At 44.3% G+C, this 26,344-nt stretch overlaps 12 non-coding genes across 12 annotated transcripts; all 12 read right to left on the bottom strand.

The window, feature by feature from the left end:
- Nucleotides 1–4,174: 4,174 nt before the first annotated feature.
- On the bottom strand, nucleotides 4,175–4,381 carry LOC124608474. Its single transcript, XR_006979109.1, has one exon. It is a non-coding gene; the product is annotated as a small nucleolar RNA U3 (small nucleolar RNA).
- Nucleotides 4,382–6,835: 2,454 nt separating this feature from the next.
- Nucleotides 6,836–6,954, bottom strand: LOC124608690. The gene has a single exon (XR_006979295.1). It is a non-coding gene; the product is annotated as a U5 spliceosomal RNA (small nuclear RNA).
- Nucleotides 6,955–7,908: 954 nt separating this feature from the next.
- LOC124608473 lies at nucleotides 7,909–8,115 on the bottom strand. The gene has a single exon (XR_006979108.1). It is a non-coding gene; the product is annotated as a small nucleolar RNA U3 (small nucleolar RNA).
- Nucleotides 8,116–10,547: 2,432 nt separating this feature from the next.
- On the bottom strand, nucleotides 10,548–10,666 carry LOC124608653. Its single transcript, XR_006979264.1, has one exon. It is a non-coding gene; the product is annotated as a U5 spliceosomal RNA (small nuclear RNA).
- Nucleotides 10,667–11,620: 954 nt separating this feature from the next.
- Nucleotides 11,621–11,827, bottom strand: LOC124608418. The gene has a single exon (XR_006979061.1). It is a non-coding gene; the product is annotated as a small nucleolar RNA U3 (small nucleolar RNA).
- A 2,678-nt stretch (nucleotides 11,828–14,505) lies between these two features.
- Nucleotides 14,506–14,624, bottom strand: LOC124608562. Its single transcript, XR_006979184.1, has one exon. It is a non-coding gene; the product is annotated as a U5 spliceosomal RNA (small nuclear RNA).
- Nucleotides 14,625–15,578: 954 nt separating this feature from the next.
- On the bottom strand, nucleotides 15,579–15,785 carry LOC124608472. The gene has a single exon (XR_006979107.1). It is a non-coding gene; the product is annotated as a small nucleolar RNA U3 (small nucleolar RNA).
- Nucleotides 15,786–18,205: 2,420 nt separating this feature from the next.
- LOC124608680 lies at nucleotides 18,206–18,324 on the bottom strand. The gene has a single exon (XR_006979286.1). It is a non-coding gene; the product is annotated as a U5 spliceosomal RNA (small nuclear RNA).
- Nucleotides 18,325–19,277: 953 nt separating this feature from the next.
- Nucleotides 19,278–19,484, bottom strand: LOC124608470. Its single transcript, XR_006979106.1, has one exon. It is a non-coding gene; the product is annotated as a small nucleolar RNA U3 (small nucleolar RNA).
- Nucleotides 19,485–21,924: 2,440 nt separating this feature from the next.
- LOC124608652 lies at nucleotides 21,925–22,043 on the bottom strand. Its single transcript, XR_006979263.1, has one exon. It is a non-coding gene; the product is annotated as a U5 spliceosomal RNA (small nuclear RNA).
- A 954-nt stretch (nucleotides 22,044–22,997) lies between these two features.
- On the bottom strand, nucleotides 22,998–23,204 carry LOC124608469. The gene has a single exon (XR_006979105.1). It is a non-coding gene; the product is annotated as a small nucleolar RNA U3 (small nucleolar RNA).
- A 2,428-nt stretch (nucleotides 23,205–25,632) lies between these two features.
- LOC124608651 lies at nucleotides 25,633–25,751 on the bottom strand. The gene has a single exon (XR_006979262.1). It is a non-coding gene; the product is annotated as a U5 spliceosomal RNA (small nuclear RNA).
- Nucleotides 25,752–26,344: the final 593 nt, after the last annotated feature.

Raw genomic sequence — 26,344 nt, 5'->3', positions numbered from 1 at the left:
TGATCGCGATGGCGAAGAGAGCGACGCTCAAAACTGAGCCCTGTGGCACCCCATTCTCCTGGCGAAAGGTGTCGGACAGGACAGAACCCACACGTACCCGAAACTGTCGATCCATTAAAAAGGAATGAATAAAAAGAGGGAGGCGACCGCGAAAGCCCCATGTATGCATGGTGCGGAGAATGCCCGCCCTCCAACAGGTGTCGTAAGCCTTCTCCAAATCAAAGAACACAGCCGCGGTCGGGCGCTTCCGCAAGAAGTTATTCATAATGAAGGTCGACAAGGTAACCAGATGGTCAACAGCAGAGCGGCGCCTTCGAAATCCACATTGTACATTGGTAAGTAGGCGTCGAGACTCGAGCAGCCAAACCAATCGAGAGTTAACCATTCGCTCCATCACTTTACAGACACAGCTGGTAAGCGAGATAGGTCGATAACTGGAAGGCAAGTGCTTGTCCTTCCCCGGCTTAGGAATCGGGACAACAATAGACTCGCGCCAGCATGCGGGAACATGTCCCTCAATCCAGATGCGATTGTATGTACGAAGAAGAAAACCTTTACCCGCAGGAGAAAGGTTCTTCAGCATCTGAATATGAATAGAATCAGGCCCTGGAGCGGAGGACCGTGATCGGCCAAGTGCGGTTTCGAGTTCCCGCATGGTGAATGGGGCATTATAACTTTCACAATTCGAGGAGCGGAAGTCAGGTGGCCTAGCCTCCTCTGCCTGTTTGCGGGGGAGGAAGGCAGGGTGGTAATGAGCGGAGCTCGAAACCTCGGCGAAAAAGCGGCCGAAGGCATTGGAGACAGCCTCAGGGGCCACAAGGACTTCATTCGCGACCTTCAAGCCAGAAACTGGGGAGTGGACCTTAGTGCCAGATAGCCGGCGCAGGCTACCCCAGACAACAGAAGAAGGAGTAGAACTGTTGAAGGTGCTTGTGAAAGCAGCCCAGCTGACTTTCTTGCTTCCTTTAATAATACGACGACACTGAGCACGTAATCGTTTATAATTAATACAATTCGCCACTGTAGGGTGGCGCTTAAAGGTGCGTAAAGCACGTCGACGAGCACGTAAAGCGTCTCTACATGCTGCGGTCCACCAGGGGACCGGTACGCGACGTGGAGAAGAAGTAGGGTGAGGGATGGAATATTCAGCAGCAGCGAGAATGACTTCCGTGAGGTGTGCGACCTGACGATCGCAGCTTGTGAAGGTTTGATCCTGAAAGGTAGCCCTGGAAGAGAAGAGCTCCCAGTCTGCCTTGGAGATGGTCCAACGAGAGGAGCACGGAGAGGGAGTATGCTGCAGGAGATGGATAACACACGGGAAGTGGTCGCTCGAATATGTATCAGAAAGTGCACACCACTCAAACCGGCGTGCAAGTTGGGGAGTACATATAGAGAGGTCTAAATGGGAATAGGTGTGAGATGTGTCCGAAAGAAAAGTAGGGGCGCCAGTATTGAGGCAGACAAGATCGAGCTGGTTGAAAAGGTCTGCTAACAAGGAGCCCCTCGGGCAGGATGCTGGAGAGCCCCAAAGGGGATGGTGGGCATTGAAGTCTCCAGTTAACAAAAATGGTGCAGGTAGCTGAGCAATAAGTTGCATCACGTCTGCCCTGGTAACGGCAGATGACGATGGAGTGTAAACGGTACAAAAGGAAAACGTAAAAGTGGGGAGAGTAATGCGGATGGCAACTGCCTGCAGGCCGGTGTGCAACGTGATGGGATCGTAGTAAATATCATCCCGGACCAGCAACATAACCCCTCCATGAGCTGGGATACCTACCACAGGGGGTAGGTCAAAACGCACAGAGGTGTAGTGTGCCAAGGCAATTTGATCGCATGGGCGTAGCTTCGTTTCCTGGAGGGCTACGACAAGCGGACGGTGCAAGCGGAGCAGCAACTTCAAGTCCTCTCGGTTGGAGCGAATGCTGCGAATATTCCAGTGAATAAGTGCCATCGTAAGAAAAGAAAGATGAGAGAAGTGGTCACCTCGAAGGCCGCTTAGGGCCTGGCTTCGAGCGAGCACTGCCGCCGCTATCAGTAGGCGGACAGTCATCGTCCATTGGGTCTATAGGGTCATCGGCCATCTCGGGAGGATGGCCGGGAGGGGGAACTTCCTCCGCCAGTGAACGGCCAGATGTACGGCGACCAGCGGTGCGGCCAGGCGAAACGGATGACGGCCTGGGGCGGCAGCCGCTGGGTGGCGCAAGAGAAGAAATGCGCCGTGGCGGGGAAGGAGAACTGTGCTTCCTATGCGCCTTTTTGGAAGGACGTGTAGTGGAAGTACCGGTAGAAGGCTGTGAGGTCGAGGTACGGAGGAAGTCTGCACGGGATGGTTCCTTCTTGAAGGCCCGTGCATCTGACTTCGGTGTCTTCGTTTTAGCAGAAGCTGAAGAAGGTGCTCGTGTCTGTGGGGTGATGGGAGGAAGAGGAGACGTCGACCGCGCGATCTTAGCACTGGCCGAACGGACGACCGTGGTGCTGAAGGTCAGATCGCATGTCTGGGTTGCTACCTCCCGGGTAGTCCGAGGAGAGGCGAGGACAGTACTGTATTTCCCCGCTGGGAGCAGCGTGGGCTTCCTACTAGCCAATAGCTTGCGAGCAGCCGAGGTGGACACTTTCTCTTTGACCCGAATTTCCTGGATACAGCGTTCTTCCTTATAGACAGGACAGTCGCGGGAGGATGCTGCATGGTCACCCTGACAGTTCACACAACGAGGAGACGGAGGTGGACAGTCACCCTCATGGGCATCCCTGCCACAGGTGACACATTTAGCCGCATTGGAACAAGACTGTCGAGTGTGATTGAAACGCTGACACTGGTAGCAGCGCGTAGGTGTCGGGATATAGGGGCGAACAGAAATAACCTCGTAGCCCGCCTTGATGCGCGATGGCAGCTTAACACTATCGAAGGTCAAGAAAATTGTCCGGGTCGGTACAAGGTCATTGTTGACCTTTTTCATGACCCTATGGACAGCCGTCACGCCCTGCTCAGCGAGGAATGATTGAAGCTCCTCGTCAGTCAATCCGTCGAGGGAGCCAGTATAGACCACACCACGAGACGAATTCAAAGTTCGGTGGGCCTCCACCCGGACAGGGAACGTGTACAGGAGGGTGGCCCGAAGCAGTTTTTGTGCCTGAAAGGCATTCTCAGTTTCCAGTAATAAGGTGCCGTTACGCAACCTGGTACAGGATTTGACAGATCCGGCTATGGCATCTACGCCCTTCTGAATAACGAAAGGGTTGACAGAGGAAAAATCCTTTCCGTCCTCAGTTCGAGAAACTACGAGGAACTGTGGGGCAGGCGGTAGTACTTTTGTCACTGATGGCTGGTCACGTTTCCGTTTTTGGGTCGAAGTCGAAAGAGATGGAGTAGAATCCATTGCGGAGGAATCCCCCATGATTGCCAGCGTCTCCGATGGCGCGCTCCTTCCTTGTGGGGACCCTCTCAGAGGGCACTCCCGCCTTAGGTGAATGTTTACACCTCAGGTCACACCTCCCGAGAAACAGACGGAGGGACCAATCGGCATGGTCAGAAGGTATCAGCTCAGGCAATCACCCCTCCCCGGGCCTGGCCTTTACCAGGGGGTACGCGCGTGCCTTACATGTCTACCCAGGGCGGGGACTTACGCGTTACCCCGTCACCGGCTACGCGTGCGAACGCGTGGGTCGGCCTTCAGGCACGCACAGGGAGGAAGGAAGAAGAGGAAAAAGAAGAGAGAGAGGGAGAAAGAGGACAGACTGTCTCAAACGCCGAGGCGGAGACCAGAGAAGGCAAGGAGAAGAAGGCAATGAGAAAGCAAGGGGAAGAAGGCAATAAGAAGGCAAGGAGAAGAAGGCAATGAGAAGGCAAGGAGAAAAAGGCAATGAGAAGGCAAGGAGAAAAAGGCAATGAGAAGGCAAGGAGAAGGCAAGGGAAAGAGTAAGGAAGACAGTGAGGTGGAGAAGAGCAAAGAAAGGAACCAACAAAAGGAAGGAAGAAACGAGAAGTGAAAAAACCAAAAGGACCACGATGATAGGTCGTGGAACCGTCCGTCTCCGGACGCAGGCGCGAACTACCCCCGTGAGGGGGATGGACTCCTTTTAGTCGCCTCTTACGACAGGCAGGAATACCGCGGGCCTATTCTAATCCCCGGACCCGCAGGGGGAGACTTACGCTTCTGATCTATATAATAAAACCACCACTCGGAAAGCGCTATTCCCTTCCCACATCCCTCAGAATGTGGTGAACGATCATCGATTACAACCAAGATGCGATGAATCTCGATCGCAAGCCTCACGCTCAGGGAGAGTGCTACCACTCATCATCGTGGTTACGTCTACTCCAGCTTTGAACTAGAGAGAGTTGAAGACATACTACAGAAATGATCCTGTGAAGTATGATCTTGCTTGCAAGCTATCACCGCTCGCTACTTATGCCACGAGACCGTCAACACGCCCTACGAGAATACGACACACTCTTCACATTTCGCGATTTACAAGCTCCGACATTCTGCAAAGAACCTACTTCTACTCTTACTTGGCCGCCATGATCTCGCTCAGCTATTTTGTGCGCTACCAGTGCTTCTTGCGTTCCGAAATGAGAGACCATTGCCTCAGGCGAGACTGTATGTAAACACCGCTTGCACCTCCGGCCGCTAGATGGCGGCCTGGGGCACATACAGTAGCATTCTACGGCGCAAGCAGACACGCCAAATAGCCACTGAAAGAGAAACACACAAGAGGGCATTCATAGGACTCTTGTGCTTTCTTTAAAACCGCCTCTCTCTTCGAAATTTTTCGCACAGCACTAGCTCATTCACCTCACTCTAACAGTGCGAACTCTTGTCGATATTTGGCCTCTTTCATGCATACTTCCTCTTTCGTTTCACTTTGCGTCTTACTTGATACCCGCCCTTGGAGCTGCTGACATACAATACTCGCAACAAATGTGTTTCTCTCTGTATCTCTTTTCGCCTATCACGAGTATTGCTTTTCCTCACATGGCAATTATGAAAACACCCACAGCTGAACAAACACTTCAATTCAGCGCCACGTCCATACTATCAATCATACACCAGTAATTTCACAGCTACTTGCTCCACTAATACATTTCTTTTGTCTACTGTTAAACAGATGAAGAATCAAAGTATACAACAAGTCTCTATGAACATCACTGTCAGGACATTTTACAGACCTACGCATACCATGCCAATCTGTATGCTTCAACTATGATGGCCCATGTGCTATGAATACAGAAATTTCTCATAAAATAACAAATAATTTTACAACTATACAACTACTCCGACAAGCTCCTTACTAAAATGCTACATGTTTAGCAATCCCCCCATCATCTCAGAATAATCCCAAGCAGTGCTTTCATCCCATGAGCACTTCTTTGCAAGCAAAACCACAAACTACTTTTTATACTAGCTTCCTTGTCACAGTGAACAGGAAACTAATGCTAGTGCCTCAGTTTACTAAAAAGCTTTTTCCGCTTGCAACATATAAACTACCAACTTGAACCTCACACACACACACACACACACACACACACACACACACACACACACACACACACACACACACATACAGAAAACTTAATTCCACAGAAATTTAGGAGTAACAGTGGTTACCTCACATTTTCATACATACTCAAATAGCTACTTCTGTGCACTTCACACAATGTTCTCATCGTGTTCCACCAGAGAACACAGTTATCACTATGCATGGATTCTGGTAAAAGAGCATTAAAAAAACAAACAGCCTGATCAAAGTGATTATCTGCACATCCTCTGCCAATATCATGTCACTCTATACCCGAGGGAAACTAGAATGCAGGTAAAGGAGCTTTGTTGTGAGCACTGTGTTGGTATTTCATCATTTACTGACCAAAGTCTTCTCAAGCCAAGTATGCACCAGCTCTGTGTATGGCTGGGTCAATCAAGAGCCCCTATCAATTTTACTTAAAAGACAAGCAGCATCAACAACTCACAGGAGGCACTGAACATTTTTACCATTATCTGCACCACCTTCCACTGATTTACTGAAGAAGAAACTGCAAAGTCTGCCCAATTTTGTACACAAGTAATCTTGAAAACATTGGAGTCAACAGCAGATACATAGTTTCCAAGACTGTAGCTAGGAACAACCCTTCAATTTCAAGATTTATCTCTCACTGAGACACACCATACCCAAACTACACCTAGCAGGAAATTACTACTTACTTCATTTCTAGCTATTTATGTCATATTCAACAACTGTCTCTTTCTCACCTAAATCTTCTACACAACTGAGTACACTGTTATGAACAAACACATTATGGCAACAAGCCAGTGTCACTAATATCCACTCTATTGAAAACCATTTAAATACTCATCCTGCCCAACTAACCACCATCTTCGGCCCAAAGCTCACTCACATCATACCTACAAATCACAAACTTCTGTGGTAAAAATAATTTTGGGTTTCAAAACATAATCTACTAATCACATACCAGTATTTCTTACAAAGCCTATCATTCATCATTCACTTCAAAATATCAGTTTATATGCTGTTGTGCAACTGCAGTGCAAGTAAACACTCTCAAATCATCTAGAACTCAGGTACGGAAAGGGTTCACCAAGTGTTTCCAGGTAGTCCTGTAGCTCCCCCTCTGTCTTTACACAATCGTCTAACACACTGTACGCCATTTCAGGGCAAATGTACTTGTTTCATTATACTACGACACGGCCTATTACAATTTCAAATTTTAAAAAAACAAATATCTGCCTGATCCAACGTCATCCGCTACTCCACGCCCTTCATTCACACAACACAATCTACCTCTTGCTACTTACATTACGTTTTCACTTGTGATTATGGCTCAGCAATAGCCGAGCACTACGAAAAATACCTTATAGACTCATTTAATGTTCCCCTCCACGGAAATCTTTAGTAAAAGGCGAAAGATTCATTCGTTTTGAAGGGAAACCAGAGTGCCGATCAACGCCCTCACTTCAATACTTATGGCTGCTTCTCTATTACTTCTCCGCGAGAACGCGGAAAATTCTTTCCGTCTTGTCTACTTCTCTACCGTCAACAGACTTCCAGTGTCATGCAAGCACACACCCCAAACTAACTGTCAACGCTGAAACACGTGTCTGCCAAATGCCGTCGCTATTACTCTTTAGTTAACTATTTTCATCATTTCTGTCACCATTCAAGCTGCTTCATTACCTCACCTGCCGACAGATGGCAGCACGCCTAATTCCTGTCGGCGACTCACCGTCCGACATACAACGTCCGACACACAACTGCCCGCACTGCTCTGCATCTAACACTAATCTCTCTCCTCCCTACCACATTCGTTCACTGAAAAAAGCTGACAACTAGACAGTTCTTTGTACGCAAAACTAGGCCACATCAGACGCAACGTGTATGTAGATGTATGGTGCAAGGGAAATATCCCCCTACTCCCACACATCTAATTAATACTAGTTGACAACAGAAATAAAATTTCTGTCGATAGTATTCGAACCAGTCTTATTCATTTGCCAATTTCATGCATTCCTTCTTGCAGATAACAGTGCCTTGCAAATCGCTCAATTCATGTTTGCTAGCCAAACGTGCTCCTCCTAAATGTTTCGTACATCATGCATTAGTGGTGATTATCAACACTGTGTTGTGTGTCAGCTTTTTATCGTCATCAATTGCACTCTTCTTGTGTTGCTCACTCAGTCTTGTAACTCAAAAGTACGTCGTTGTCATCCAAGCCTAGCACTTGGAGCAGGCCAAATCAAATGGCTCGTCCCCGTGACACTCGAGAAACTTCCACAAGGCTTTCATGACATGTCGCAATCAAAGTCCTTCCACAACCTGCAGCGACATTTCTGCAACGACGCGGGTCCCGATACCAAAGGTATGACTTACGCTTCTGATCTATATAATAAAACCACCACTCGGAAAGCGCTATTCCCTTCCCACATCCCTCAGAATGTGGTGAACGATCATCGATTACAACCAAGATGCGATGAATCTCGATCGCAAGCCTCACGCTCAGGGAGAGTGCTACCACTCATCATCGTGGTTACGTCTACTCCAGCTTTGAACTAGAGAGAGTTGAAGACATACTACAGAAATGATCCTGTGAAGTATGATCTTGCTTGCAAGCTATCACCGCTCGCTACTTATGCCACGAGACCGTCAACACGCCCTACGAGAATACGACACACTCTTCACATTTCGCGATTTACAAGCTCCGACATTCTGCAAAGAACCTACTTCTACTCTTACTTGGCCGCCATGATCTCGCTCAGCTATTTTGTGCGCTACCAGTGCTTCTTGCGTTCCGAAATGAGAGACCATTGCCTCAGGCGAGACTGTATGTAAACACCGCTTGCACCTCCGGCCGCTAGATGGCGGCCTGGGGCACATACAGTAGCATTCTACGGCGCAAGCAGACACGCCAAATAGCCACTGAAAGAGAAACACACAAGAGGGCATTCATAGGACTCTTGTGCTTTCTTTAAAACCGCCTCTCTCTTCGAAATTTTTCGCACAGCACTAGCTCATTCACCTCACTCTAACAGTGCGAACTCTTGTCGATATTTGGCCTCTTTCATGCATACTTCCTCTTTCGTTTCACTTTGCGTCTTACTTGATACCCGCCCTTGGAGCTGCTGACATACAATATTCGCAACAAATGTGTTTCTCTCTGTATCTCTTTTCGCCTATCACGAGTATTGCTTTTCCTCACATGGCAATTATGAAAACACCCACAGCTGAACAAACACTTCAATTCAGCGCCACGTCCATACTATCAATCATACACCACTAATTTCACAGCTACTTGCTCCACTAATACATTTCTTATGTCTACTGTTAAACAGATGAAGAATCAAAGTATACATCAAGTCTCTATGAACATCACTGTCAGGACATTTTACAGACCTACGCATACCATGCCAATCTGTATGCTTCAACTATGATGGCCCATGTGCTATGAATACAGAAATTTCTCATAAAATAATAAATAATTTTACAACTATACAACTACTCCGACAAGCTCCTTACTAAAATGCTACATGTTTAGCAATCCCCCCATCATCTCAGAATAATCCCAAGCAGTGCTTTCATCCCATGAGCACTTCTTTGCAAGCAAAACCACAAACTACTTTTTATACTAGCTTCCTTGTCACAGTGAACAGGAAACTAATGCTAGTGCCTCAGTTTACTAAAAAGCTTTTTCCGCTTGCAACATATAAACTACCAACTTGAACCTCACACACACACACACACACACACACACACACACACACACATACAGAAAACTTAATTCCACAGAAATTTAGGAGTAACAGTGGTTACCTCACATTTTCATACATACTCAAATAGCTACTTCTGTGCACTTCACACAATGTTCTCATCGCGTTCCACCAGAGAACACAGTTATCACTATGCATGGATTCTGGTAAAAGAGCATTAAAAAAACAAACAGCCTGATCAAAGTGATTATCTGCACATCCTCTGCCAATATCATGTCACTCTATACCCGAGGGAAACTAGAATGCAGGGAAAGGAGCTTTGTTGTGAGCACTGTGTTGGTATTTCATCATTTACTGACCAAAGTCTTCTCAAGCCAAGTATGCACCAGCTCTGTGTATGGCTGGGTCAATCAAGAGCCCCTATCAATTTTACTTAAAAGACAAGCAGCATCAACAACTCACAGGAGGCACTGAACATTTTTACCATTATCTGCACCACCTTCCACTGATTTACTGAAGAAGAAACTGCAAAGTCTGCCCAATTTTGTACACAAGTAATCTTGAAAACATTGGAGTCAACAGCAGATACATAGTTTCCAAGACTGTAGCTAGGAACAACCCTTCAATTTCAAGATTTATCTCTCACTGAGACACACCATACCCAAACTACACCTAGCAGGAAATTACTACTTACTTCATTTCTAGCTATTTATGTCATATTCAACAACTGTCTCTTTCTCACCTAAATCTTCTACACAACTGAGTACACTGTTATGAACAAACACATTATGGCAACAAGCCAGTGTCACTAATATCCACTCTATTGAAAACCATTTAAATACTCATCCTGCCCAACTAACCACCATCTTCGGCCCAAAGCTCACTCACATCATACCTACAAATCACAAACTTCTGTGGTAAAAATAATTTTGGGTTTCAAAACATAATCTACTAATCACATACCAGTATTTCTTACAAAGCCTATCATTCATCATTCACTTCAAAATATCAGTTTATATGCTGTTGTGCAACTGCAGTGCAAGTAAACACTCTCAAATCATCTAGAACTGAGGTACGGAAAGGGTTCACCAAGTGTTTCCAGGTAGTCCTGTAGCTCCCTCTCAGTCTTTACACAATCGTCTAACACACTGTACGCCATTTCAGGGCAAATGTACTTGTTTCATTATACTACGACACGGCCTATTACAATTTCAAATTTTAAAAAAACAAATATCTGCCTGATCCAACGTCATCCGCTACTCCAAGCCCTTCATTCACACAACACAATCTACCTCTTGCTACTTACATTACGTTTTCACTTGTGATTATGGCTCAGCAATAGCCGAGCACTACGAAAAATACCTTATAGACTCATTTAATGTTCCCCTCCACGGAAATCTTTAGTAAAAGGCGAAAGATTTATTCGTTTTGAAGGGAAACCAGAGTGCCGATCAACGCCCTCACTTCAATACTTATGGCTGCTTCTCTATTACTTCTCCGCGAGAACGCGGAAAATTCTTTCCGTCTTGTCTACTTCTCTACCGTCAACAGACTTCCAGTGTCATGCAAGCACACACCCCAAACTAACTGTCAACGCTGAAACACGTGTCTGCCAAATGCCGTCGCTATTACTCTTTAGTTAACTATTTTCATCATTTCTGTCACCATTCAAGCTGCTTCATTACCTCACCTGCCGACAGATGGCAGCACGCCTAATTCCTGTCGGCGACTCACCGTCCGACATACAACGTCCGACACACAACTGCCCGCACTGCTCTGCATCTAACACTAATCTCTCTCCTCCCTACCACATTCGTTCACTGAAAAAAACTGACAACTAGACAGTTCTTTGTACGCAAAACTAGGCCACATCAGACGCAACGTGTATGTAGATGTATGGTGCAAGGGAAATATCCCCCTACTCCCACACATCTAATTAATACTAGTTGACAACAGAAATAAAATTTCTGTCGATAGTATTCGAACCAGTCTTATTCATTTGCCAATTTCATGCATTCCTTCTTGCAGATAACAGTGCCTTGCAAATCGCTCAATTCATGTTTGCTAGCCAAACGTGCTCCTCCTAAATGTTTCGTACATCATGCATTAGTGGTGATTATCAACACTGTGTTGTGTGTCAGCTTTTTATCGTCATCAATTGCACTCTTCTTGTGTTGCTCACTCAGTCTTGTAACTCAAAAGTACGTCGTTGTCATCCAAGCCTAGCACTTGGAGCAGGCCAAATCAAATGGCTCGTCCCCGTGACACTCGAGAAACTTCCACAAGGCTTTCATGACATGTCGCAATCAAAGTCCTTCCACAACCTGCAGCGACATTTCTGCAACGACGCGGGTCCCGATACCAAAGGTATGACTTACGCTTCTGATCTATATAATAAAACCACCACTCGGAAAGCGCTATTCCCTTCCCACATCCCTCAGAATGTGGTGAACGATCATCGATTACAACCAAGATGCGATGAATCTCGATCGCAAGCCTCACGCTCAGGGAGAGTGCTACCTCTCATCATCGTGGTTACGTCTACTCCAGCTTTGAACTAGAGAGAGTTGAAGACATACTACAGAAATGATCCTGTGAAGTATGATCTTGCTTGCAAGCTATCACCGCTCGCTACTTATGCCACGAGACCGTCAACACGCCCTACGAGAATACGACAAACTCTTCACATTTCGCGATTTACAAGCTCCGACATTCTGCAAAGAACCTACTTCTACCACCGAGCGGGGTGGCGCAGTGGTTAGACACTGGACTCGCATTCGGGAGGACGACGGTTCAATCCCGCGTCCGGCCATCCTGATTTAGGTTTTCCGTGATTTCCCTAAATCACTCCAGGCAAATGCCGGGATGGTTCCTCTGAAAGGGCACGGTCGACTTCCTTCCCCATCCTTCCCTAATCCGATGAGACCGATGACCACGCTGTCTGGTCTCCTTCCCCAAACCAACCCAACCCAACCCTACTTCTACTCTTACTTGGCCGCCATGATCTCGCTCAGCTATTTTGTGCGCTACCAGTGCTTCTTGCGTTCCGAAATGAGAGACCATTGCCTCAGGCGAGACTGTATGTAAACACCGCTTGCACCTCCGGCCGCTAGATGGCGGCCTGGGGCACATACAGTAGCATTCTACGGCGCAAGCAGACACGCCAAATAGCCACTGAAAGAGAAACACACAAGAGGGCATTCATAGGACTCTTGTGCTTTCTTTAAAACCGCCTCTCTCTTCGAAATTTTTCGCACAGCACTAGCTCATTCACCTCACTCTAACAGTGCGAACTCTTGTCGATATTTGGCCTCTTTCATGCATACTTCCTCTTTCGTTTCACTTTGCGTCTTACTTGATACCCGCCCTTGGAGCTGCTGACATACAATACTCGCAACAAATGTGTTTCTCTCTGTATCTCTTTTCGCCTATCACGAGTATTGCTTTTCCTCACATGGCAATTATGAAAACACCCACAGCTGAACAAACACTTCAATTCAGCGCCACGTCCATACTATCAATCATACACCAGTAATTTCACAGCTACTTGCTCCACTAATACATTTCTTATGTCTACTGTTAAACAGATGAAGAATCAAAGTATACATCAAGTCTCTATGAACATCACTGTCAGGACATTTTACAGACCTACGCATACCATGCCAATCTGTATGCTTCAACTATGATGGCCCATGTGCTATGAATACAGAAATTTCTCATAAAATAACAAATAATTTTACAACTATACAACTACTCCGACAAGCTCCTTACTAAAATGCTACATGTTTAGCAATCCCCCCATCATCTCAGAATAATCCCAAGCAGTGCTTTCATCCCATGAGCACTTCTTTGCAAGCAAAACCACAAACTACTTTTTATACTAGCTTCCTTGTCACAGTGAACAGGAAACTAATGCTAGTGCCTCAGTTTACTAAAAAGCTTCTTTCGCTTGCAACACATAAACTACCAACTTGAACCTCACACACACACACACACACACACACACACACACACATACAGAAAACTTAATTCCACAGAAATTTAGGAGTAACAGTGGTTACCTCACATTTTCATACATACTCAAATAGCTACTTCTGTGCACTTCACACAATGTTCTCATCGTGTTCCACCAGAGAACACAGTTATCACTATGCATGGATTCTGGTAAAAGAGCATTAAAAAGACAAACAGCCTGATCAAAGTGATTATCTGCACATCCTCTGCCAATATCATGTCACTCTATACCCGAGGGAAACTAGAATGCAGGGAAAGGAGCTTTGTTGTGAGCATTGTGTTGGTATTTCATCATTTACTGACCAAAGTCTTCTCAAGCCAAGTATGCACCAGCTCTGTGTATGGCTGGGTCAATCAAGAGCCCCTATCAATTTTACTTAAAAGACAAGCAGCATCAACAACTCACAGGAGGCACTGAACATTTTTACCATTATCTGCACCACCTTCCACTGATTTACTGAAGAAGAAACTGCAAAGTCTGCCCAATTTTGTACACAAGTAATCTTGAAAACATTGGAGTCAACAGCAGATACATAGTTTCCAAGACTGTAGCTAGGAACAACCCTTCAATTTCAAGATTTATCTCTCACTGAGACACACCATACCCAAACTACACCTAGCAGGAAATTACTACTTACTTCATTTCTAGCTATTTATGTCATATTCAACAACTGTCTCTTTCTCACCTAAATCTTCTACACAACTGAGTACACTGTTATGAACAAACACATTATGGCAACAAGCCAGTGTCACTAATATCCACTCTATTGAAAACCATTTAAATACTCATCCTGCCCAACTAACCACCATTTTCGGCCCAAAGCTCACTCACATCATACCTACAAATCACAAACTTCTGTGGTAAAAATAATTTTGGGTTTCAAAACATAATCTACTAATCACATACCAGTATTTCTTACAAAGCCTATCATTCATCATTCACTTCAAAATATCAGTTTATATGCTGTTGTGCAACTGCAGTGCAAGTAAACACTCTCAAATCATCTAGAACTGAGGTACGGAAAGGGTTCACCAAGTGTTTCCAGGTAGTCCTGTAGCTCCCTCTCTGTCTTTACACAATCGTCTAACACACTGTACGCCATTTCAGGGCAAATGTACTTGTTTCATTATACTACGACACGGCCTATTACAATTTCAAATTTTAAAAAAACAAATATCTGCCTGATCCAACGTCATCCGCTACTCCACGCCCTTCATTCACACAACACAATCTACCTCTTGCTACTTACATTACGTTTTCACTTGTGATTATGGCTCAGCAATAGCCGAGCACTACGAAAAATACCTTATAGACTCATTTAATGTTTCCCTCCACGGAAATCTTTAGTAAAAGGCGAAAGATTTATTCGTTTTGAAGGGAAACCAGAGTGCCGATCAACGCCCTCACTTCAATACTTATGGCTGCTTCTCTATTACTTCTCCGCGAGAACGCGGAAAATTCTTTCCGTCTTGTCTACTTCTCTACCGTCAACAGACTTCCAGTGTCATGCAAGCACACACCCCAAACTAACTGTCAACGCTGAAACACGTGTCTGCCAAATGTCGTCGCTATTACTCTTTAGTTAACTATTTTCATCATTTCTGTCACCATTCAAGCTGCTTCATTACCTCACCTGCCGACAGATGGCAGCACGCCTAATTCCTGTCGGCGACTCACCGTCCGACATACAACGTCCGACACACAACTGCCCGCACTGCTCTGCATCTAACACTAATCTCTCTCCTCCCTACCACATTCGTTCACTGAAAAAAACTGACAACTAGACAGTTCTTTGTACGCAAAACTAGGCCACATCAGACGCAACGTGTATGTAGATGTATGGTGCAAGGGAAATATCCCCCTACTCCCACACATCTAATTAATACTAGTTGACAACAGAAATAAAATTTCTGTCGATAGTATTCGAACCAGTCTTATTCATTTGCCAATTTCATGCATTCCTTCTTGCAGATAACAGTGCCTTGCAAATCGCTCAATTCATGTTTGCTAGCCAAACGTGCTCCTCCTAAATGTTTCGTACATCATGCATTAGTGGTGATTATCAACACTGTGTTGTGTGTCAGCTTTTTATCGTCATCAATTGCACTCTTCTTGTGTTGCTCACTCAGTCTTGTAACTCAAAAGTACGTCGTTGTCATCCAAGCCTAGCACTTGGAGCAGGCCAAATCAAATGGCTCGTCCCCGTGACACTCGAGAAACTTCCACAAGGCTTTCATGACATGTCGCAATCAAAGTCCTTCCACAACCTGCAGCGACATTTCTGCAACGACGCGGGTCCCGATACCAAAGGTATGACTTACGCTTCTGATCTATATAATAAAACCACCACTCGGAAAGCGCTATTCCCTTCCCACATCCCTCAGAATGTGGTGAACGATCATCGATTACAACCAAGATGCGATGAATCTCGATCGCAAGCCTCACGCTCAGGGAGAGTGCTACCACTCATCATCGTGGTTACGTCTACTCCAGCTTTGAACTAGAGAGAGTTGAAGACATACTACAGAAATGATCCTGTGAAGTATGATCTTGCTTGCAAGCTATCACCGCTCGCTACTTATGCCACGAGACCGTCAACACGCCCTACGAGAATACGACACACTCTTCACATTTCGCGATTTACAAGCTCCGACATTCTGCAAAGAACCTACTTCTACTCTTACTTGGCCGCCATGATCTCGCTCAGCTATTTTGTGCGCTACCAGTGCTTCTTGCGTTCCGAAATGAGAGACCATTGCCTCAGGCGAGACTGTATGTAAACACCGCTTGCACCTCCGGCCGCTAGATGGCGGCCTGGGGCACATACAGTAGCATTCTACGGCGCAAGCAGACACGCCAAATAGCCACTGAAAGAGAAACACACAAGAGGGCATTCATAGGACTCTTGTGCTTTCTTTAAAACCGCCTCTCTCTTCGAAATTTTTCGCACAGCACTAGCTCATTCACCTCACTCTAACAGTGCGAACTCTTGTCGATATTTGGCCTCTTTCATGCATACTTCCTCTTTCGTTTCACTTTGCGTCTTACTTGATACCCGCCCTTGGAGCTGCTGACATACAATACTCGCAACAAATGTGTTTCTCTCTGTATCTCTTTTCGCCTATCACGAGTATTGCTTTTCCTCACATGGCAATTATGAAAACACCCACAGCTGAACAAACACTTCAATTCAGCGCCACGTCCATACTATCAATCATACACCAGTAATTTCACAGCTACTTGCTCCACTAATACATTTCTCATGTCTACTGTTAAACAGATGAAGAATCAAAGTATACAACAAGTCTCTATGAACATCACTGTCAGGACATTTTACAGACCTACGCATACCATGCCAATCTGTATGCTTCAACTATGATGGCCCATGTGCTATGAATACAGAAATTTCTCATAAAATAACAAATAATTTTACAACTATACAACTACTCCGACAAGCTCCTTACTAAAATGCTACATGTTTAGCAATCCCCCCATCATCTCAGAATAATCCCAAGCAGTGCTTTCATCCCATGAGCACTTCTTTGCAAGCAAAACCACAAACTACTTTTTATACTAGCTTCCTTGTCACAGTGAACAGGAAACTAATGCTAGTGCCTCAGTTTACTAAAAAGCTTCTTTCGCTTGCAACATATAAACTACCAACTTGAACCTCACACACACACACACACACACACACACATACAGAAAACTTAATTCCACAGAAATTTAGGAGTAACAGTGGTTACCTCACATTTTCATACATACTCAAATAGCTACTTCTGTGCACTTCACACAATGTTCTCATCGTGTTCCACCAGAGAACACAGTTATCACTATGCATGGATTCTGGTAAAAGAGCATTAAAAAAACAAACAGCCTGATCAAAGTGATTATCTGCACATCCTCTGCCAATATCATGTCACTCTATACCCGAGGGAAACTAGAATGCAGGGAAAGGAGCTTTGTTGTGAGCACTGTGTTGGTATTTCATCATTTACTGACCAAAGTCTTCTCAAGCCAAGTATGCACCAGCTCTGTGTATGGCTGGGTCAATCAAGAGCCCCTATCAATTTTACTTAAAAGACAAGCAGCATCAACAACTCACAGGAGGCACTGAACATTTTTACCATTATCTGCACCACCTTCCACTGATTTACTGAAGAAGAAACTGCAAAGTCTGCCCAATTTTGTACACAAGTAATCTTGAAAACATTGGAGTCAACAGCAGATACATAGCTTCCAAGACTGTAGCTAGGAACAACCCTTCAATTTCAAGATTTATCTCTCACTGAGACACACCATACCCAAACTACACCTAGCAGGAAATTACTACTTACTTCATTTCTAGCTATTTATGTCATATTCAACAACTGTCTCTTTCTCACCTAAATCTTCTACACAACTGAGTACACTGTTATGAACAAACACATTATGGCAACAAGCCAGTGTCACTAATATCCACTCTATTGAAAACCATTTAAATACTCATCCTGCCCAACTAACCACCATCTTCGGCCCAAAGCTCACTCACATCATACCTACAAATCACAAACTTCTGTGGTAAAAATAATTTTGGGTTTCAAAACATAATCTACTAATCACATACCAGTATTTCTTACAAAGCCTATCATTCATCATTCACTTCAAAATATCAGTTTATATGCTGTTGTGCAACTGCAGTGCAAGTAAACACTCTCAAATCATCTAGAACTGAGGTACGGAAAGGGTTCACCAAGTGTTTCCAGGTAGTCCTGTAGCTCCCTCTCTGTCTTTACACAATCGTCTAACACACTGTACGCCATTTCAGGGCAAATGTACTTGTTTCATTATACTACGACACGGCCTATTACAATTTCAAATTTTAAAAAAACAAATATCTGCCTGATCCAACGTCATCCGCTACTCCACGCCCTTCATTCACACAACACAATCTACCTCTTGCTACTTACATTACGTTTTCACTTGTGATTATGGCTCAGCAATAGCCGAGCACTACGAAAAATACCTTATAGACCCATTTAATGTTCCCCTCCACGGAAATCTTTAGTAAAAGGCGAAAGATTTATTCGTTTTGAAGGGAAACCAGAGTGCCGATCAACGCCCTCACTTCAATACTTATGGCTGCTTCTCTATTACTTCTCCGCGAGAACGCGGAAAATTCTTTCCGTCTTGTCTACTTCTCTACCGTCAACAGACTTCCAGTGTCATGCAAGCACACACCCCAAACTAACTGTCAACGCTGAAACACGTGTCTGCCAAATGTCGTCGCTATTACTCTTTAGTTAACTATTTTCATCATTTCTGTCACCATTCAAGCTGCTTCATTACCTCACCTGCCGACAGATGGCAGCACGCCTAATTCCTGTCGGCGACTCACCGTCCGACATACAACGTCCGACACACAACTGCCCGCACTGCTCTGCATCTAACACTAATCTCTCTCCTCCCTACCACATTCGTTCACTGAAAAAACTGACAACTAGACAGTTCTTTGTACGCAAAACTAGGCCACATCAGACGCAACGTGTATGTAGATGTATGGTGCAAGGGAAATATCCCCCTACTCCCACACATCTAATTAATACTAGTTGACAACAGAAATAAAATTTCTGTCGATAGTATTTGAACCAGTCTTATTCATTTGCCAATTTCATGCATTCCTTCTTGCAGATAACAGTGCCTTGCAAATCGCTCAATTCATGTTTGCTAGCCAAACGTGCTCCTCCTAAATGTTTCGTACATCATGCATTAGTGGTGATTATCAACACTGTGTTGTGTGTCAGCTTTTTATCGTCATCAATTGCACTCTTCTTGTGTTGCTCACTCAGTCTTGTAACTCAAAAGTACGTCGTTGTCATCCAAGCCTAGCACTTGGAGCAGGCCAAATCAAATGGCTCGTCCCCGTGACACTCGAGAAACTTCCACAAGGCTTTCATGACATGTCGCAATCAAAGTCCTTCCACAACCTGCAGCGACATTTCTGCAACGACGCGGGTCCCGATACCAAAGGTATGACTTACGCTTCTGATCTATATAATAAAACCACCACTCGGAAAGCGCTATTCCCTTCCCACATCCCTCAGAATGTGGTGAACGATCATCGATTACAACCAAGATGCGATGAATCTCGATCGCAAGCCTCACGCTCAGGGAGAGTGCTACCACTCATCATCGTGGTTACGTCTACTCCAGCTTTGAACTAGAGAGAGTTGAAGACATACTACAGAAATGATCCTGTGAAGTATGATCTTGCTTGCAAGCTATCACCGCTCGCTACTTATGCCACGAGACCGTCAACACGCCCTACGAGAATACGACACACTCTTCACATTTCGCGATTTACAAGCTCCGACATTCTGCAAAGAACCTACTTCTACTCTCACTTGGCCGCCATGATCTCGCTCAGCTATTTTGTGCGCTACCAGTGCTTCTTGCGTTCCGAAATGAGAGACCATTGCCTCAGGCGAGACTGTATGTAAACACCGCTTGCACCTCCGGCCGCTAGATGGCGGCCTGGGGCACATACAGTAGCATTCTACGGCGCAAGCAGACACGCCAAATAGCCACTGAAAGAGAAACACACAAGAGGGCATTCATAGGACTCTTGTGCTTTCTTTAAAACCGCCTCTCTCTTCGAAATTTTTCGCACAGCACTAGCTCATTCACCTCACTCTAACAGTGCGAACTCTTGTCGATATTTGGCCTCTTTCATGCATACTTCCTCTTTCGTTTCACTTTGCGTCTTACTTGATACCCGCCCTTGGAGCTGCTGACATACAATACTCGCAACAAATGTGTTTCTCTCTGTATCTCTTTTCGCCTATCACGAGTATTGCTTTTCCTCACATGGCAATTATGAAAACACCCACAGCTGAACAAACACTTCAATTCAGCGCCACGTCCATACTATCAATCATACACCAGTAATTTCACAGCTACTTGCTCCACTAATACATTTCTCATGTCTACTGTTAAACAGATGAAGAATCAAAGTATACAACAAGTCTCTATGAACATCACTGTCAGGACATTTTACAGACCTACGCATACCATGCCAATCTGTATGCTTCAACTATGATGGCCCATGTGCTATGAATACAGAAATTTCTCATAAAATAACAAATAATTTTACAACTATACAACTACTCCGACAAGCTCCTTACTAAAATGCTACATGTTTAGCAATCCCCCCATCATCTCAGAATAATCCCAAGCAGTGCTTTCATCCCATGAGCACTTCTTTGCAAGCAAAACCACAAACTACTTTTTATACTAGCTTCCTTGTCACAGTGAACAGGAAACTAATGCTAGTGCCTCAGTTTACTAAAAAGCTTCTTTCGCTTGCAACATATAAACTACCAACTTGAACCTCACACACACACACACACACACACACACACACACACACACACACACACATACAGAAAACTTAATTCCACAGAAATTTAGGAGTAACAGTGGTTACCTCACATTTTCATACATACTCAAATAGCTACTTCTGTGCACTTCACACAATGTTCTCATCGTGTTCCACCAGAGAACACAGTTATCACTATGCATGGATTCTGGTAAAAGAGCATTAAAAAAACAAACAGCCTGATCAAAGTGATTATCTGCACATCCTCTGCCAATATCATGTCACTCTATACCCGAGGGAAACTAGAATGCAGGGAAAGGAGCTTTGTTGTGAGCACTGTGTTGGTATTTCATCATTTACTGACCAAAGTCTTCTCAAGCCAAGTATGCACCAGCTCTGTGTATGGCTGGGTCAATCAAGAGCCCCTATCAATTTTACTTAAAAGACAAGCAGCATCAACAACTCACAGGAGGCACTGAACATTTTTACCATTATCTGCACCACCTTCCACTGATTTACTGAAGAAGAAACTGCAAAGTCTGCCCAATTTTGTACACAAGTAATCTTGAAAACATTGGAGTCAACAGCAGATACATAGTTTCCAAGACTGTAGCTAGGAACAACCCTTCAATTTCAAGATTTATCTCTCACTGAGACACACCATACCCAAACTACACCTAGCAGGAAATTACTACTTACTTCATTTCTAGCTATTTATGTCATATTCAACAACTGTCTCTTTCTCACCTAAATCTTCTACACAACTGAGTACACTGTTATGAACAAACACATTATGGCAACAAGCCAGTGTCACTAATATCCACTCTATTGAAAACCATTTAAATACTCATCCTGCCCAACTAACCACCATCTTCGGCCCAAAGCTCACTCACATCATACCTACAAATCACAAACTTCTGTGGTAAAAATAATTTTGGGTTTCAAAACATAATCTACTAATCACATACCAGTATTTCTTACAAAGCCTATCATTCATCATTCACTTCAAAATATCAGTTTATATGCTGTTGTGCAACTGCAGTGCAAGTAAACACTCTCAAATCATCTAGAACTGAGGTACGGAAAGGGTTCACCAAGTGTTTCCAGGTAGTCCTGTAGCTCCCTCTCTGTCTTTACACAATCGTCTAACACACTGTACGCCATTTCAGGGCAAATGTACTTGTTTCATTATACTACGACACGGCCTATTACAATTTCAAATTTTAAAAAAACAAATATCTGCCTGATCCAACGTCATCCGCTACTCCACGCCCTTCATTCACACAACACAATCTACCTCTTGCTACTTACATTACGTTTTCACTTGTGATTATGGCTCAGCAATAGCCGAGCACTACGAAAAATACCTTATAGACTCATTTAATGTTCCCCTCCACGGAAATCTTTAGTAAAAGGCGAAAGATTTATTCGTTTTGAAGGGAAACCAGAGTGCCGATCAACGCCCTCACTTCAATACTTATGGCTGCTTCTCTATTACTTCTCCGCGAGAACGCGGAAAATTCTTTCCGTCTTGTCTACTTCTCTACCGTCAACAGACTTCCAGTGTCATGCAAGCACACACCCCAAACTAACTGTCAACGCTGAAACACGTGTCTGCCAAATGTCGTCGCTATTACTCTTTAGTTAACTATTTTCATCATTTCTGTCACCATTCAAGCTGCTTCATTACCTCACCTGCCGACAGATGGCAGCACGCCTAATTCCTGTCGGCGACTCACCGTCCGACATACAACGTCCGACACACAACTGCCCGCACTGCTCTGCATCTAACACTAATCTCTCTCCTCCCTACCACATTCGTTCACTGAAAAAAACTGACAACTAGACAGTTCTTTGTACGCAAAACTAGGCCACATCAGACGCAACGTGTATGTAGATGTATGGTGCAAGGGAAATATCCCCCTACTCCCACACATCTAATTAATACTAGTTGACAACAGAAATAAAATTTCTGTCGATAGTATTCGAACCAGTCTTATTCATTTGCCAATTTCATGCATTCCTTCTTGCAGATAACAGTGCCTTGCAAATCGCTCAATTCATGTTTGCTAGCCAAACGTGCTCCTCCTAAATGTTTCGTACATCATGCATTAGTGGTGATTATCAACACTGTGTTGTGTGTCAGCATTTTATCGTCATCAATTGCACTCTTCTTGTGTTGCTCACTCAGTCTTGTAACTCAAAAGTACGTCGTTGTCATCCAAGCCTAGCACTTGGAGCAGGCCAAATCAAATGGCTCGTCCCCGTGACACTCGAGAAACTTCCACAAGGCTTTCATGACATGTCGCAATCAAAGTCCTTCCACAAGCTGCAGCGACATTTCTGCAACGACGCGGGTCCCGATACCAAAGGTATGACTTACGCTTCTGATCTATATAATAAAACCACCACTCGGAAAGCGCTATTCCCTTCCCACATCCCTCAGAATGTGGTGAACGATCATCGATTACAACCAAGATGCGATGAATCTCGATCGCAAGCCTCACGCTCAGGGAGAGTGCTACCACTCATCATCGTGGTTACGTCTACTCCAGCTTTGAACTAGAGAGAGTTGAAGACATACTACAGAAATGATCCTGTGAAGTATGATCTTGCTTGCAAGCTATCACCGCTCGCTACTTATGCCACGAGACCGTCAACACGCCCTACGAGAATACGACACACTCTTCACATTTCGCGATTTACAAGCTCCGACATTCTGCAAAGAACCTACTTCTACTCTCACTTGGCCGCCATGATCTCGCTCAGCTATTTTGTGCGCTACCAGTGCTTCTTGCGTTCCGAAATGAGAGACCATTGCCTCAGGCGAGACTGTATGTAAACACCGCTTGCACCTCCGGCCGCTAGATGGCGGCCTGGGGCACATACAGTAGCATTCTACGGCGCAAGCAGACACGCCAAATGGCCACTGAAAGAGAAACACACAAGAGGGCATTCATAGGACTCTTGTGCTTTCTTTAAAACCGCCTCTCTCTTCGAAATTTTTCGCACAGCACTAGCTCATTCACCTCACTCTAACAGTGCGAACTCTTGTCGATATTTGGCCTCTTTCATGCATACTTCCTCTTTCGTTTCACTTTGCGTCTTACTTGATACCCGCCCTTGGAGCTGCTGACATACAATACTCGCAACAAATGTGTTTCTCTCTGTATCTCTTTTCGCCTATCACGAGTGTTGCTTTTCCTCACATGGCAATTATGAAAACACCCACAGCTGAACAAACACTTCAATTCAGCGCCACGTCCATACTATCAATCATACACCAGTAATTTCACAGCTACTTGCTCCACTAATACATTTCTTATGTCTACTGTTAAACAGATGAAGAATCAAAGTATACATCAAGTCTCTATGAACATCACTGTCAGGACATTTTACAGACCTACGCATACCATGCCAATCTGTATGCTTCAACTATGATGGCCCATGTGCTATGAATACAGAAATTTCTCATAAAATAACAAATAATTTTACAACTATACAACTACTCCGACAAGCTCCTTACTAAAATGCTACATGTTTAGCAATCCCCCCATCATCTCAGAATAATCCCAAGCAGTGCTTTCATCCCATGAGCACTTCTTTGCAAGCAAAACCACAAACTACTTTTTATACTAGCTTCCTTGTCACAGTGAACAGGAAACTAATGCTAGTGCCTCAGTTTACTAAAAAGCTTCTTTCGCTTGCAACATATAAACTACCAACTTGAACCTCACACACACACACACACACACACACACACACACACATACAGAAAACTTAATTCCACAGAAATTTAGGAGTAACAGTGGTTACCTCACATTTTCATACATACTCAAATAGCTACTTCTGTGCACTTCACACAATGTTCTCATCGTGTTCCACCAGAGAACACAGTTATCACTATGCATGGATTCTGGTAAAAGCGCATTAAAAAAACAAACAGCCTGATCAAAGTGATTATCTGCACATCCTCTGCCAATATCATGTCACTCTATACCCGAGGGAAACTAGAATGCAGGGAAAGGAGCTTTGTTGTGAGCACTGTGTTGGTATTTCATCATTTACTGACCAAAGTCTTCTCAAGCCAAGTATGCACCAGCTCTGTGTATGGCTGGGTCAATCAAGAGCCCCTATCAATTTTACTTAAAAGACAAGCAGCATCAACAACTCACAGGAGGCACTGAACATTTTTACCATTATCTGCACCACCTTCCACTGATTTACTGAAGAAGAAACTGCAAAGTCTGCCCAATTTTGTACACAAGTAATCTTGAAAACATTGGAGTCAACAGCAGATACATAGTTTCCAAGACTGTAGCTAGGAACAACCCTTCAATTTCAAGATTTATCTCTCACTGAGACACACCATACCCAAACTACACCTAGCAGGAAATTACTACTTACTTCATTTCTAGCTATTTATGTCATATTCAACAACTGTCTCTTTCTCACCTAAATCTTCTACACAACTGAGTACACTGTTATGAACAAACACATTATGGCAACAAGCCAGTGTCACTAATATCCACTCTATTGAAAACCATTTAAATACTCATCCTGCCCAACTAACCACCATCTTCGGCCCAAAGCTCACTCACATCATACCTACAAATCACAAACTTCTGTGGTAAAAATAATTTTGGGTTTCAAAACATAATCTACTAATCACATACCAGTATTTCTTACAAAGCCTATCATTCATCATTCACTTCAAAATATCAGTTTATATGCTGTTGTGCAACTGCAGTGCAAGTAAACACTCTCAAATCATCTAGAACTGAGGTACGGAAAGGGTTCACCAAGTGTTTCCAGGTAGTCCTGTAGCTCCCTCTCTGTCTTTACACAATCGTCTAACACACTGTACGCCATTTCAGGGCAAATGTACTTGTTTCATTATACTACGACACGGCCTATTACAATTTCAAATTTTAAAAAAACAAATATCTGCCTGATCCAACGTCATCCGCTACTCCACGCCCTTCATTCACACAACACAATCTACCTCTTGCTACTTACATTACGTTTTCACTTGTGATTATGGCTCAGCAATAGCCGAGCACTACGAAAAATACCTTATAGACTCATTTAATGTTCCCCTCCACGGAAATCTTTAGTAAAAGGCGAAAGATTTATTCGTTTTGAAGGGAAACCAGAGTGCCGATCAACGCCCTCACTTCAATACTTATGGCTGCTTCTCTATTACTTCTCCGCGAGAACGCGGAAAATTCTTTCCGTCTTGTCTACTTCTCTACCGTCAACAGACTTCCAGTGTCATGCAAGCACACACCCCAAACTAACTGTCAACGCTGAAACACGTGTCTGCCAAATGTCGTCGCTATTACTCTTTAGTTAACTATTTTCATCATTTCTGTCACCATTCAAGCTGCTTCATTACCTCACCTGCCGACAGATGGCAGCACGCCTAATTCCTGTCGGCGACTCACCGTCCGACATACAACGTCCGACACACAACTGCCCGCACTGCTCTGCATCTAACACTAATCTCTCTCCTCCCTACCACATTCGTTCACTGAAAAAACTGACAACTAGACAGTTCTTTGTACGCAAAACTAGGCCACATCAGACGCAACGTGTATGTAGATGTATGGTGCAAGGGAAATATCCCCCTACTCCCACACATCTAATTAATACTAGTTGACAACAGAAGTAAAATTTCTGTCGATAGTATTTGAACCAGTCTTATTCATTTGCCAATTTCATGCATTCCTTCTTGCAGATAACAGTGCCTTG

Source organism: Schistocerca americana, chromosome 3 (assembly GCF_021461395.2).
Source record: "Schistocerca americana isolate TAMUIC-IGC-003095 chromosome 3, iqSchAmer2.1, whole genome shotgun sequence".
NCBI classification, from domain to species: Eukaryota; Metazoa; Arthropoda; class Insecta; order Orthoptera; family Acrididae; genus Schistocerca; species Schistocerca americana.
This window is presented reverse-complemented; position numbering and strand designations above follow the sequence as displayed.